Source organism: Dendrobates tinctorius, unplaced genomic scaffold (assembly GCF_039654945.1).
Source record: "Dendrobates tinctorius isolate UK_male_01 unplaced genomic scaffold, ASM3965494v1 ptg000060l, whole genome shotgun sequence".
Taxonomy (NCBI): domain Eukaryota; kingdom Metazoa; phylum Chordata; class Amphibia; order Anura; family Dendrobatidae; genus Dendrobates; species Dendrobates tinctorius.
Genome location: NW_027361728.1, coordinates 16,669,693 through 16,681,945, shown reverse-complemented (window position 1 = coordinate 16,681,945; position 12,253 = coordinate 16,669,693). Strand labels below are relative to the sequence as shown.

Genomic DNA, 12,253 nt, shown 5'->3' with positions numbered 1-12,253 from the left:
TCATATTTAAGCCACATGCTGTCCATTTCCTTGTGATCCTCCTTGGGATGGTTTTACTCCTTCACTGGAGTCCATATGTATTTAATTAAACTGATAGGACTTGATTTGTAAAGGCACACACCTGTCTATATAAGACCTCACAGTGCATGTCAGACCAAATGAGAATCATGAGATCAAAGGAACTGGCAAAGGAGCTCAGAGACAGAATTTTGGCAAGGCACAGATCTGGCCAAGGTTACAAAAGAATTTCTGCAGTACTCAAGGTTCCTAAGTGCACAGTGACCTCCATAATCCTTAAATGGAAGAAGTTTGGGACCACCAGAAGTCTTCCTAGACTCCCGTCCAACCAAACTGAGCAATCATGGGAGAAGAGCCTTGGTGAGAGAGGTATAGAAGAAACCCAAGATCACTGTGTCTGAGCACCACAGATGCAGTAGGGAGATGGGAGAAAGTTCCACAAAGTCAACTATCACTTCAGCCCTCCACCAGTCAGGCCTCTATGGGAGAGTGGCCCGAAGGAAGCCTCTCCTCAATGCCAGACATATGAAGGCCTGCATAGAGTTTGCTAAAAAAAAACCAAGAAGGACTCCCAGACTATGAGAAATAAGATTCTCTGGTCTGATGAGACAAAGATAGAACTTTTTGGTGATAATTCTAAGCGATATGTGTGGAGAAAACCAGGCATTGCTCATCACCTACCCAATACAATCCCAACAGTGAAACGTGGTGGCAGCATCATGCTATGGGGGGTGTTTTTCAGCTGCAGGGACAGGACGACTGGTTGCAATTGAAGGAAACATGAATGCGGCCAAGTACAGAGATATCCTGGATGAAAACCTCTTCCAGATTGCTCTGGACCTCAGACTTGGCCGAAGGTTCACCTTTCAACAAAACAATGACCCTAAGCACACAGCTTAAATAACAAAGGAGTGGCTTCAGAACAACTCTGTGACCGTTCTTGACTGGCCCAGCCACAGCCCTGAACTAAACCCAATTGAGCATCTCTGGAGAGACCTGAAAATGGCTGTCCACCAACGTTCACCATCCAACCTGATGGAACTGGAGAGGATTTGCAAGGAAGAATGGCAGAGGATCCCCAAATCCAGGTGTGAAAAACTTGTTGCATCATTCCCAAGAAGACTCATGGCTGTACTAGCTCAAAAGAGTGCTTCTACTCAATACTGAGCAAATGGTCTGAATACTTATGATCATGTGATATTTCAGGTTTTCTTTTTAATACATTTGCAAAAATTTCTACATTTGTTTTTTTTCAGTAAAGATGGGGTGCAGAGTATACATTAATGAGAAAAAGAACTTTTTTGAATTCACCAAATGTCTGCAATGAACCAAAGAGTTAAAAATTTAAAGGGGTCTGAATACTTTTCGCACCCACTGTACATGCAGCTCAAACCACGAGCATCATGTATCAGACCAGGGCTGTATCAGTTCAACCATGTACAGGTGCTTCTCACAAAATTAGAATATCATCAAAAAGTTAATTTATTTCAGTTCTTCAATACAAAAAGTGAAACTCATTACAAACAGAGTGAGCTACAGTATTTCAAGTGTTTATTTCTGTTAATTTTAATGACTATAGCTTACAGCCAATGAAAACTCAAAAGTCATTTTCTCATTAAATTAGAATACTTTACAACACCAGCTTGAAAAATGGTTTTAAAATCCAAAAGCCTGTGGCACTGCTGAGATGTTATGGAAGCCCAGGTTGCTTTCAGCTCGTCTGCATTGTTGGGTCTGGTGTCTCTCATCTTCCTCTTGACAATACCCCATAGATTCTCTATGGGGTTAAAGGGAACCTGTCACCTTGTTTTGCCGCTATAAGATGCGGCCACTGCCTTTCGGGCTTATCTACAAACAAGTTTAATTATACTCACCCGGGGGGGCGGTCCGCTGCGGTCTGGTCCAATGGGTGTCACAGGTCCTGAGTCCAGCGCCTCCCATCTGCCTTCAACAGGGGCAGATCAGTACGCCTGCGCAGGAGCGCGGCACGAAGCAAGCAGGATGACGACATTGTATGAAGATGGGAGGCATCACACCCGTACCTTCAACACCCATCGGACCGGACCGCCCCCCAGGTGAGTATAATAAAACTTGTATTTCTTCCCTTTCAGGTCGGACCGGGGACTGATCTATAGCATTATAGAATGCTGTAGATAAGCCCCAAAAGGCAGTGGCCGCATCTTATAGCGGCAAAACGAGGTGACAGTTTCCCTTTAAGGTCAGACGAGTTTGCTGGCCAATGAAGCACAGTGATACTGTTGTTTTTAAACCAGGTAATAGTACTTTTGACAGTGTTGCCAGGTGGTAAGTCCTGCTGGAGAATGAAATTCCATCTCCAAAAAGCTTGTCGGCAGAGGGAAGCATGAAGTGCTCTAAAATTTCATGGTAGACGGCTGCGCTGACTTTGGTCTTGATAAAACACAGTGGACCTACACCAGCAGATGACATGGCTCCCCAAACCATCACTGATTGTGGACACTTCACATTAGACCTCAAGCAGCTTGGATTGTGTGCCTTTCCACTCTTCCTCCAGACTCCTGGATTTTCATTTCCAAATGAAATGCAAAATTTACTTTCCTTTTGGAGTGTGTCAATGACTGCCTTCAGGACATCTGTCAAGTCAGCAGTCTTCCCCATGATTGTGGAGCCAACTGAAACAGACTAAGGGACCTTTTTAAATGCTTAGGAAGTCTTTGCAGGTGTTTTTTGTTAATTATTCTAATTTACTGAGATAATGACTTTTGGGTTTTCATTGACTGTAAGCCATAATCATCAACATTAACAGAAAGAAAACAATTGAAATAGATCACTCTGTAATGACTATACACCGTATATACTCGTGTATAAGCCGACCCATGTATAAGCCAACCCCCCTAATTTTGTCACAAAAAACTGGGAAAACTTATTGACTCGCGTATCAGCCTAGGGTGGAAAATGCCGAAGCTACTTCCCTTATAATGCTGCACAGTGAGTGGCCCCTTACAATGATGCACAGTTATTAGTGGCCCCTTATAATGCTGCACAGTGAGCGGCCCCTTACAATGATGCACAGTGATTAGTGGCCCCTTATAATGCTGCACAGTGAGCGGCCCCTTACAATGATGCACAGTTATTAGTGGCCCCTTATAATGCTGCACATATGCATATGTAATGAGCGGCACCACGTGACCGCTGAAAGCAGGAAAAACAGCGAGGAGAAGATGGAATAAGCACGGGGGGCTGCAAGAGACATGCTAGGAGAGGTATGATCTCCTACACCCCCGCCCGGCCGACCCCCGGTATATGACTCGCGTACAAGCCGAAAGGGGGACTTTCAGCCCCCAAAAATCGGCTGACTATCTCGGCTTATAGGCGAGTATATACGGTAATATGAGTTTCACTTTTTGTATTGAAGAACTGAAATAAATTAACATTTGATGATATTCTATATTTTGTGAGAAGCACCTTTATGTTTCATTCTGAAATGCTGCAGCAGTAGTTTACAAGCCGCCAGAGATTAAGCTACATGGGTGGTTTCTTCCTTCCTGCTTCCCTGGTGTGACAAGTCTCTCCCTAGGCATGCATGCAGGGAGAGACCTACCACTCAGTGGGGAGAAGCTACCAAGGACCCACCTGTCTGACTAGTTTCCATGCGGCTTGGTCTCCAGGGGTTTTTAAACTGTTTATCTCTGAAACATATATATGGCTGTAATCATGCAGCAAGTGTATGATATATTCTGCTCATCAGCTGTCAGTCCTTATAAAATGGTTTTCTAGTGCTAAGTAATGTCTAAGGCTATGTGCACACGTATGCAGAAAATTCCTGACTGGACACCACGCCTTCCCAGAAAACGCATGTTTTTTCTACGCGTTTTTTGCGCAAAAACGTGCTTTTTTATGCGTTTTTTTCCGGAGCGTCCCCAGTCTCATAGAAAATAGCTAGAAATGCGGATTTTTCCGCGAAATTAATGAGCATGCTGCGTTTTTTACCGCGATGTGTTTTTTTCACGGAAAAAAACGCATCAATGTGCACAAAAAGTGCAGAATTCATTAAAATGAATGGGATGCTTCTTTTAAGCATTTTGTAAGCTTTTTTTTGGTAAAAAACGCTTAAAAAACGTGAAAAAATGTTTACGTGTGCACATACCCTAAGTCTAAGCATTTTAAAGGAAATCTGCCACCCCGTGAGATGCTTTCAAACTATTACTATGGGCATACAGGTAATAGAATAGTTAAAATAGTCTTACCTGTATGCCTCATAGCTGTGGTCTATTTGTGGAGAGATCGAGTTTTAATGTTTTGTGTTAATGATTTCTTCCAGGCTCTGGGGCGTATGGTGCCTGGAAGAAATCTCTGCCTCCTGACGGCATTATAATACCACTGCCCTCCCATGCACGTCACGCCTGTGCCCCGCATTCACGCTGTTCGGAGTTCCTTATCAGCCCTTCTATGGGCAGTGTCTTCATCCTGCTTCTGCGCAGGCATCGGCGAGTCAAGGTGCATCTATAAGGCATATAGGGAAGACTATTTTAACCATTCTATTACCTGTATGCCCATAATAATAGCTTAAAAGCATCCAGGTGGGGACAGATTCGCTTTAAAGGAATACCAAAAGTTAGCAGCTTAAAGAGGCTGAATCTTGTGAATAAGTGCAGCAATTACGAGCCCTGTAGAAATGATGTCATTACAGCAGTCAATCAGCAAAAACTGGAGCAGTGGAGGAAGGCCATCGCGTAAAAGTTCAGTTTATTTTAGAAGTCTGCAAGCCTAAAGCCTAAATAAAATGTTACACAACAGAACCCCTTTAACCCCTTCATGACCGGAGGTATTTTCGGTTTTGCGTTTTAGTTTTTTGCTCCCCTTCTTCTTAGAGCCATGACTTTTTTATTTTTCTGTCATTATGGCCGTGTGAGAGCTTATTTTTTGCGGGACAAGTTGTACTTTTGAATGACACCATTGATTTTACCATGTTGTGTACTAGAAAACTGGAAAAAAAAAAAAATCCAAGTGCGGTGAAATTGCAAAACAAAGTGCAATCCCACTCTTTTTTGTTTTACTTTTTTTTTTACCATGTTCACTAAATGCTAACACTGACCTGCCATTATGATTCTCCAGGTCATTACGAGTTCATAGACACCAAACATGTCAGGTTAATAGCGTTTTTTTCAGGTGACAGTAGCTTTCTTCTCTTTCCCTGTGGAAAATACATGAACGCTCGGCCCGAGTGTTCATGTATATGGGGGAGTTGGGAGAGCTGGCACACAGCTGTCTTGTGTATGGTCAGTTTTAGAAAAGTGTGTACATAAAATATAGCATAGATTATATTCAATTATAAATAAAATAAATAAAATTTCTTTAATTTTTGTGTAACCTGTATCCATTTATAAAGATTGTGTTCTGTTGTTTTCTTTGAAGGGTAGATTTAAATCATGGTTACTATTTTCTTTAAAGGGTTGTTGCTGCAATTTTTATATTTGCATTACTAATTATGTACTCAATTATTTTGAATACAAAATAAAATGTATTAATTTAACTTATTTTATTTATTAGCTTCTTCAGCCATTGGGGGCTACCATTTGCATTAGGTGGTGTGTGTCTGAGCAGGACACTTAAGACACCTCAAATACGGCAGCCCCTGTACATAGGAGACTGTGGTCGGTGTCCTGTATTGTGGCTGCCTCCAGCTGTGACCTGGGCTGTCTAGGTCACAGCTGTGGGAGGAGATGGGCAACATTTTTTTGAAGCCCGCAGCTATGCTTGACTTTCCCCATGTCACCGCCCACAGTACTCAGTGCAAGCAGTATCTGAAGCAGTGTTAAGCTGGAGTCACACATAGCGACTTACCAGCGATCCCGACAACAATATCAACGTGTCAGGATCGCTGGTAAATCGCTATGTGATCCCTGGTGAGCTGTCACACAGACAGCTTCACCAGCAATCAGCACGCCGAGGTGAGGAGCGAGCCCGGGAGCAGCGGACAAGTGTGCCTGCTGTTCCAGTCCTCCACCAGCAGAGGGCGCGCCTGCATCCCCGGCCTCTCCTGGCGGCGTCCTGCTGCCTCCTGGTCCCCAGCGTGCGGCGGCAGGTACACACTCCGCGGGCAACTGTAACTCGCTGGTAACTAACGTACACATCGGGTATCCAAGGGACGCGCGTCCCTTGGATACCCGATGTGTACATTAGTTACCAGCTGATCGCTGGTCTCCCGCCTGTCACATGCAGCGATGCGTGCTGGCCAGCGGGAGATCAGCGACGAAAAAAATGTCCAGAGGTTTCTTGCAGCGATCAGCGATACCGGCAGGGGGGCCGGTCGCTGATCGCTGTCACACACAGCGATCTCGCTGGTGAGATTGCTGTTGTGTCACAAAACTTGTGACTCAGCAGCGATCTCGCTAGCAAGATCGCTATTTGTGACGGGGCCCTTAACAGCTGACAGTAGTACAATACCAGACTGCTGATTAGTGCTCCGTGCTGCCACTATGGTCAGAGCACAGCAGAGTTATCATCATGCTGCAGTGCTCTGACCACTGACATAACTTTGCTATATCAGTGTATCTAATGCCATCATGTGTGGTGCGCCCCAGAGGCCTGTATCTAATGCCCACCACATTACACCACTGCTCCCGGAGAAGTGGACAGAGATGCATCACACATTATCGCTGCTCCCCTAGAAGTGGACAGTGCAGTGTCACACATTACCGCTGCTCCCCTATAAGTGGATGGAGTGGTGCCACACATTACCCCACTGCTCCCATATAAGTGGATGGAGCAATGTCAAACATTCCATACATTAGATATTATGTATCTAATCTCATCCTGTGTGATACACTCCACTGATCCCTATATCTAATCCCATCATGTGATTCACTACACTGAGCCCTGTATCTAATCCCAGCGCGTGTTACACACTGCGTATCTACTACCAAACCAGAAAAAAGTACATGCATCAAAGGATAGGGATCACCACAATAATTTGATTCAGAAATAACAATTTTATTGTAAACACCACATACAGATTGTTAAAAACATTTAAAATCCCAAGAAAAAAGGACAGAGGATTTGGGTCCAAAGAATCTAAGAGTAAAATACTCAGAAAAGATCCCACACAGTCTAATCTGATGGCACATGTGTCACACAATCAAATGATCTATATACCATATATGCATGCTGTTTGACAGACTAATTACAGATCCTGATGCACACCAAATTCAATAAGGATCCAATATCATATACACTTTATAGCGTTAGATATCTAGTTCCAATGGAACACCAAATCATTAAGGTGCAAAAAGGTAAGTGATCCAACAATAGTGAGTCAAATACTCCAGAGGCCACACAGCAGTTCTCTATACTTTACCCCACTACTGCTAGGTCAGTCGTCACTAAGTCAGATACACAATAGAGTAGGTGAGACATAAGCCAGACTGTGTGGGTGCTAAGACCCACGCGTATCGACACCTAATGTGTCTTCCTCAAGGTTGTGTTTACAATAAAAATTGTTATTTTTGAATCAAATTATTGAAGTGGTGATCCCAATCCTTTGATGCATGTACTTTTTTCTAGTTTGGTAATAGTTTGAATTTATGCATCTGGTGATCCCCTTGCTTATTTAATTGATAGTGCCCGCTCAAATTGCTGCTTTGTACCCAAGTAAATCTGTTAACACACTGCGTATCTAATCGAAGCACTTTGCAGTCGCAAAAAACAACAAAGTGTCTCTGACCTGTGATCCTTCACTTCATCCTCCCTTATCCTTGTATACGCGCCCAGAAGGGGAGGAGAGGAGTGACGTCACACCCGTGAGCATGTCCCGCCCACATTTACTGCAGTCGTAAGGGTGAGCTAGTTGTACACTATACAGTATTTTCATGGCAAACTTCAGCAGCTGCTCCCCCTAGCGTTTCAAACTGGAAAACCTCACAACTTTTTCGATTATTTTTCATATATTACTTCATTAAAAACAGACAATATTAGTTAAAAAAAATAAACTATTAATACCTTAAATTTTTTGAATTGTTAAAAACATTTTTTTTTTTGAATGGCATCTTCAATTTAGGTACATTAAGATCGCAACCAAGGAGCCCTAGAGGTTACCGGGCTCCTCAGTGTGCCATGTCTCTTCCTGAGCTTCACGGAGGAGAAACACTATTGGAGCCATTATCAACTTATCTTGTGTTTGGTCAACAATTCGCCAAATGCAGAAACTCCTCTTATTCCACTTCTTGAGTTTGAAGTATCAAAGCATTACACGTATTAAGTACAGAAGTGAATTGAAAGAGTGTAAACATGTGAACACAAATTGTGGATGATGGAAAATGTGAACAGAAATTGCTCCGGCGCAGCTGTGTTTACTAAAAACTAATATCCTTGTTTCTCACGGATTAATTTGGGTAAGCCTAACAGTGTCCTTATTAAAAGTAAAGCCATGGACGGGCTGGATACAGGTGGTTTATGTGCCGCTAACAGGGTAATACCCAGAACGCAGATTCAAGCGTACAAGCTTCTTTTAATTCATCCAAAAAGAGAAATCGGGGCCAATGCTTGTGATTTATGCTTTTATTGCTCAGATTTATCCATATATGCATTTTCCAAAAATACAATATCACTGCAACAAAAAATGGTTAATACTCTGAATTGCAATATTTAGTATGAACAGTTCGGTTTGAAAAAAATGTCGTTTCCGAAGATGCCAGTATATTCAGTGCAAAACTCCTGCGGCACATGACTAATATGGAAAGTACTATAGAAGGCAGCAAGCCTAGGTGGTTACAGAAAACATACCGAATGTTATCGCAAAGTGGGATTGAACTTTCCTGTCTAGCAGATTTTCCATCCTCCACAGAGAAGTGAAGAACAGAGGCGGTTAAGTGCTAGCTTTCATCTGTGTCCAGACTCTCTCCCACGGCGAGTAGTGTTTTTATTATAACTCAACAACCTCTGCATTTTTCTTTTTCTCTTATTTTTCTCCCCCACTGCTGATGAAGTACTACTGAACCCATTCACCAACTCCCTGCTGCTGCTCTGGTCTCTGTGCTTTGGCTATAGCGGTGACGTTATGTCAGCGGTGCACGTCACCGCTCCAGCCAATCACTGAGCACCGTGGCTCGTGGCGTCAATCTAGACACAGCGGCTAATGCGGAATGGTTAGCTACAATGGGTGGTGCGTGTTGCCAGAACACTGAAACCGGAGAAGCAGTGAGGAGCTGGCGCTAGACTGTGGGAATGTGAATTCCTGCTGAATTTATTTCAGATATATTAGGTATTGGGAAACACTTTCCTGAAAGTGGAAAACTCCTTTAATTGAAAGATCAAGATATTATGAAGCGCAAAATAAGCTAGTTATTGCACAAATCAGATTTCCTGGTATCCCAAATCACATCAGCTAAAATAGAAGGTACTGTATATGTGGGCGGCTTTTAACGTGAATCCGTCAGCAGGATTTTGCTATGGAATCTGACTGCACCATGAGGTAGGGACAAAGACCCTGATTGCAGCAATTTATCGCTTAGTTTACTGGGTGTATCAGTTATGATCATTACAATTTTCTCTGTTGCTGATCTAGCAGAGCTCAGATGTTGATCTGTCTATAACCCCTGCCACACCACAGCTTTCTGTGTACATTGTATAGTGACACAGAGATGGTAATCAGTGCTGGGGGAGTGGTTGGACTACCCTGCACGTGCCAAGTTGTCCTGCAATGATAATCTCTTGCTGATGAAACGCTGATTGTATCGAAACAGCAAAACAGGCAAATAAGTGACACATCGCTGTAATCAAGGTATTTGCCTCTGTAAGACAGTGTGCTCAGATTATATAGCAAAACCTAGGGACAGTTTCCATTTAAAGCTGACCAAGCCCTTATTTTATAATAATATTATAATAATTTCTAAGGAGTAATAAAGGGAAACATTTTTTAAAAATTTGTCTTTTTAAGGCTAGGTTCACATTCGTGCTTGAGTCCGCAGCGTATCATCCGCATCCGCATGAAAAACGCATGTTTATGCAGAATTTTTGTGCGCATCATCTTACGCATGGCAAAAAAACGCTGCTTGTGCATGCGTTTGTATGCATTTTTGCATGTGTTTGCATTGTTTATGCGCATGTGTTTGATATGACACCAGACAAAAATGGGCGTGTCTCATGGGATTTCTACAGTTATGGCCAAAAGTATTGACACCCCTGCAATTCTGTCATATAATACTCAGTTTCTTCCTGAAAATGATTGCAAACACAAATTCTTTGGTATTATTATCTTCATTTAATTTGCCTTAAATGAAAAAAAAACACAAAAGAGAATGAAGCAAAAAGCAAAACATTGATCATTTCACACAAAACTCCAAAAATGGGCCAGACAAAAGTATTGGCACCCTCAGCCTAATACTTGGTTACACAACCTTTAGCCAAAATAACTGCGACCAACCGCTTCCGGTAACCATCAATGAGTTTCTTACAATGCTCTGCTGGAATTTTAGACCATTCTTCTTTGGCAAACAGCTCCAGGTCCCTGATATTAGAAGGGAGCCTTCTCCAAACTGCCATTTTTAGATGTCTCCACATGTGATCTATGGGATTCAGGTCTGGACTCATTGCTGGCCACCTTAGACGTCTCCAGTGCTTTCTCTCACACCATTTTCTAGTGCTTTTTGAAGTGTGTTTTGGGTCATTGTCCTGCTGGAAGACCCATGACCTCTGAGGGAGACCCAGCTTTCTCACACTGGGCCCTACATTATGCTGCGAAATTTGTTGGTAGTCTTCAGACTTCATAATACCATGCACACGGTCAAGCAGTCCAGTGCCAGAGGCAGCAAAGCAACCCCAAAACATCAGGGAGCCTCCGCCATGTTTGACTGTAGGAACCGTGTTTTTTTTCTTTGAATGCCTCTTTTTTTCTCCTGTAAACTTTATGTTGATGCCTTTGCCCAAAAAGCTCTACTTTGGTCTCATCTGACCAGAGAACATTCTTCCAAAACGTTTTAGGCTTTTTCAGGTAAGTTTTGGCAAACTCCAGCCTGGCTTTTTTATGTCTCGGGGAAAGATGTGGGGTCTTCCTGGGTCTCCTACCATACAGTCCCTTTTCATTCAGACGCCGACAGATAGTACAGGTTGACACTGTTGTACCTTCGGACTGCAGGGCAGCTTGAACTTGTCTGGATGTTAGTCGAGGTTCTTTATCCAACATCCGCACAATCTTGCATTGAAATCTCTTGTCAATTTTTCTTTTCCGTCCACATCTAGGGAGGTTAGCCACAGTGCCATGGGCTTTAAACGTCTTGATGACACTGCGCACGGTAGACACAGGAACATTCAGGTCTTTGGAGATGGACTTGTAGCCCTTGAGATTGCTCATGCTTTCTCACAAGTTGGTTTCTCAAGTCCTCAGACAGTTCTTTGGTCTTCTTTCTTTTCTCCATGCTCAATGTGGTACACACAAGGACACAGGATAGAGGTTGAGTCAACTTTAATCCATGTCAACTGGCTGCAAGTGTGATTTAGTTATTGCCAACACCTGTTAGGTGCCACAGGTAAGTTACAGGTGCTGTTAATTACACAAATTAGAGAAGCATCACATGATTTTTCGAACAGTGCCAATACCTTTGTCCACCCTCTTTTTTATGTTTGGTGTGGAATTATATCCAATTTGGCTTTAGGACAATTCTTTTTGTGTTTTTTCATTTAAGACAAATTAAATGAAGATAATAATAACAAAGAATTTGTGTTTGCAATCATTTTCAGGAAGAAACTGAGTATTATCTGACAGAATTGCAGGGGTGTCAATACTTTTGGCCACAACTGTATATATATTTTGAATAATGAATGTGTATGCATGTCCTTGCATACACATGCGTTTTTGATGCACTCATCCATATGCGCATGCTTGCGCATATTTGACGGATTTTTGATGCCTCAAAAAATGCAACATGTTGTGTTTGCCGGACACTGCTGCAGACCGCGAAACCTCACATGCATACGCATGCAAATGCATGTCCCTGCGTACACCATGTTAAATATATGTACGCATGACACATGCGGATCAAATGCTGCGCACACAGACGCAAATGTGAAACCAGCCTCAGTAATTGGTCATAAACATACTGAGTGGTCTCTTCTATGCCAACACTCTATTCTAAGCAATTTCTTATTAACGCGCTAAATATTTTCATTGAATAAGATAACTCAGAAATATTTATTTTCCTTTGAACTGTCCACTGAGAATATACTTTCATATGTAAAACATTGCCTGGATGTCATAAAGATT

General features: G+C 42.6%; 1 protein-coding gene across 4 annotated transcripts in view; it reads right to left on the bottom strand.

Annotated features, from left to right (window-relative positions):
- Positions 1 to 12,253, bottom strand: part of MCF2L2 (MCF.2 cell line derived transforming sequence-like 2) — a 474,009-nt gene that overhangs the window by 248,552 nt on the left and 213,204 nt on the right. The gene's annotated exons all lie outside the window — the stretch shown is intronic.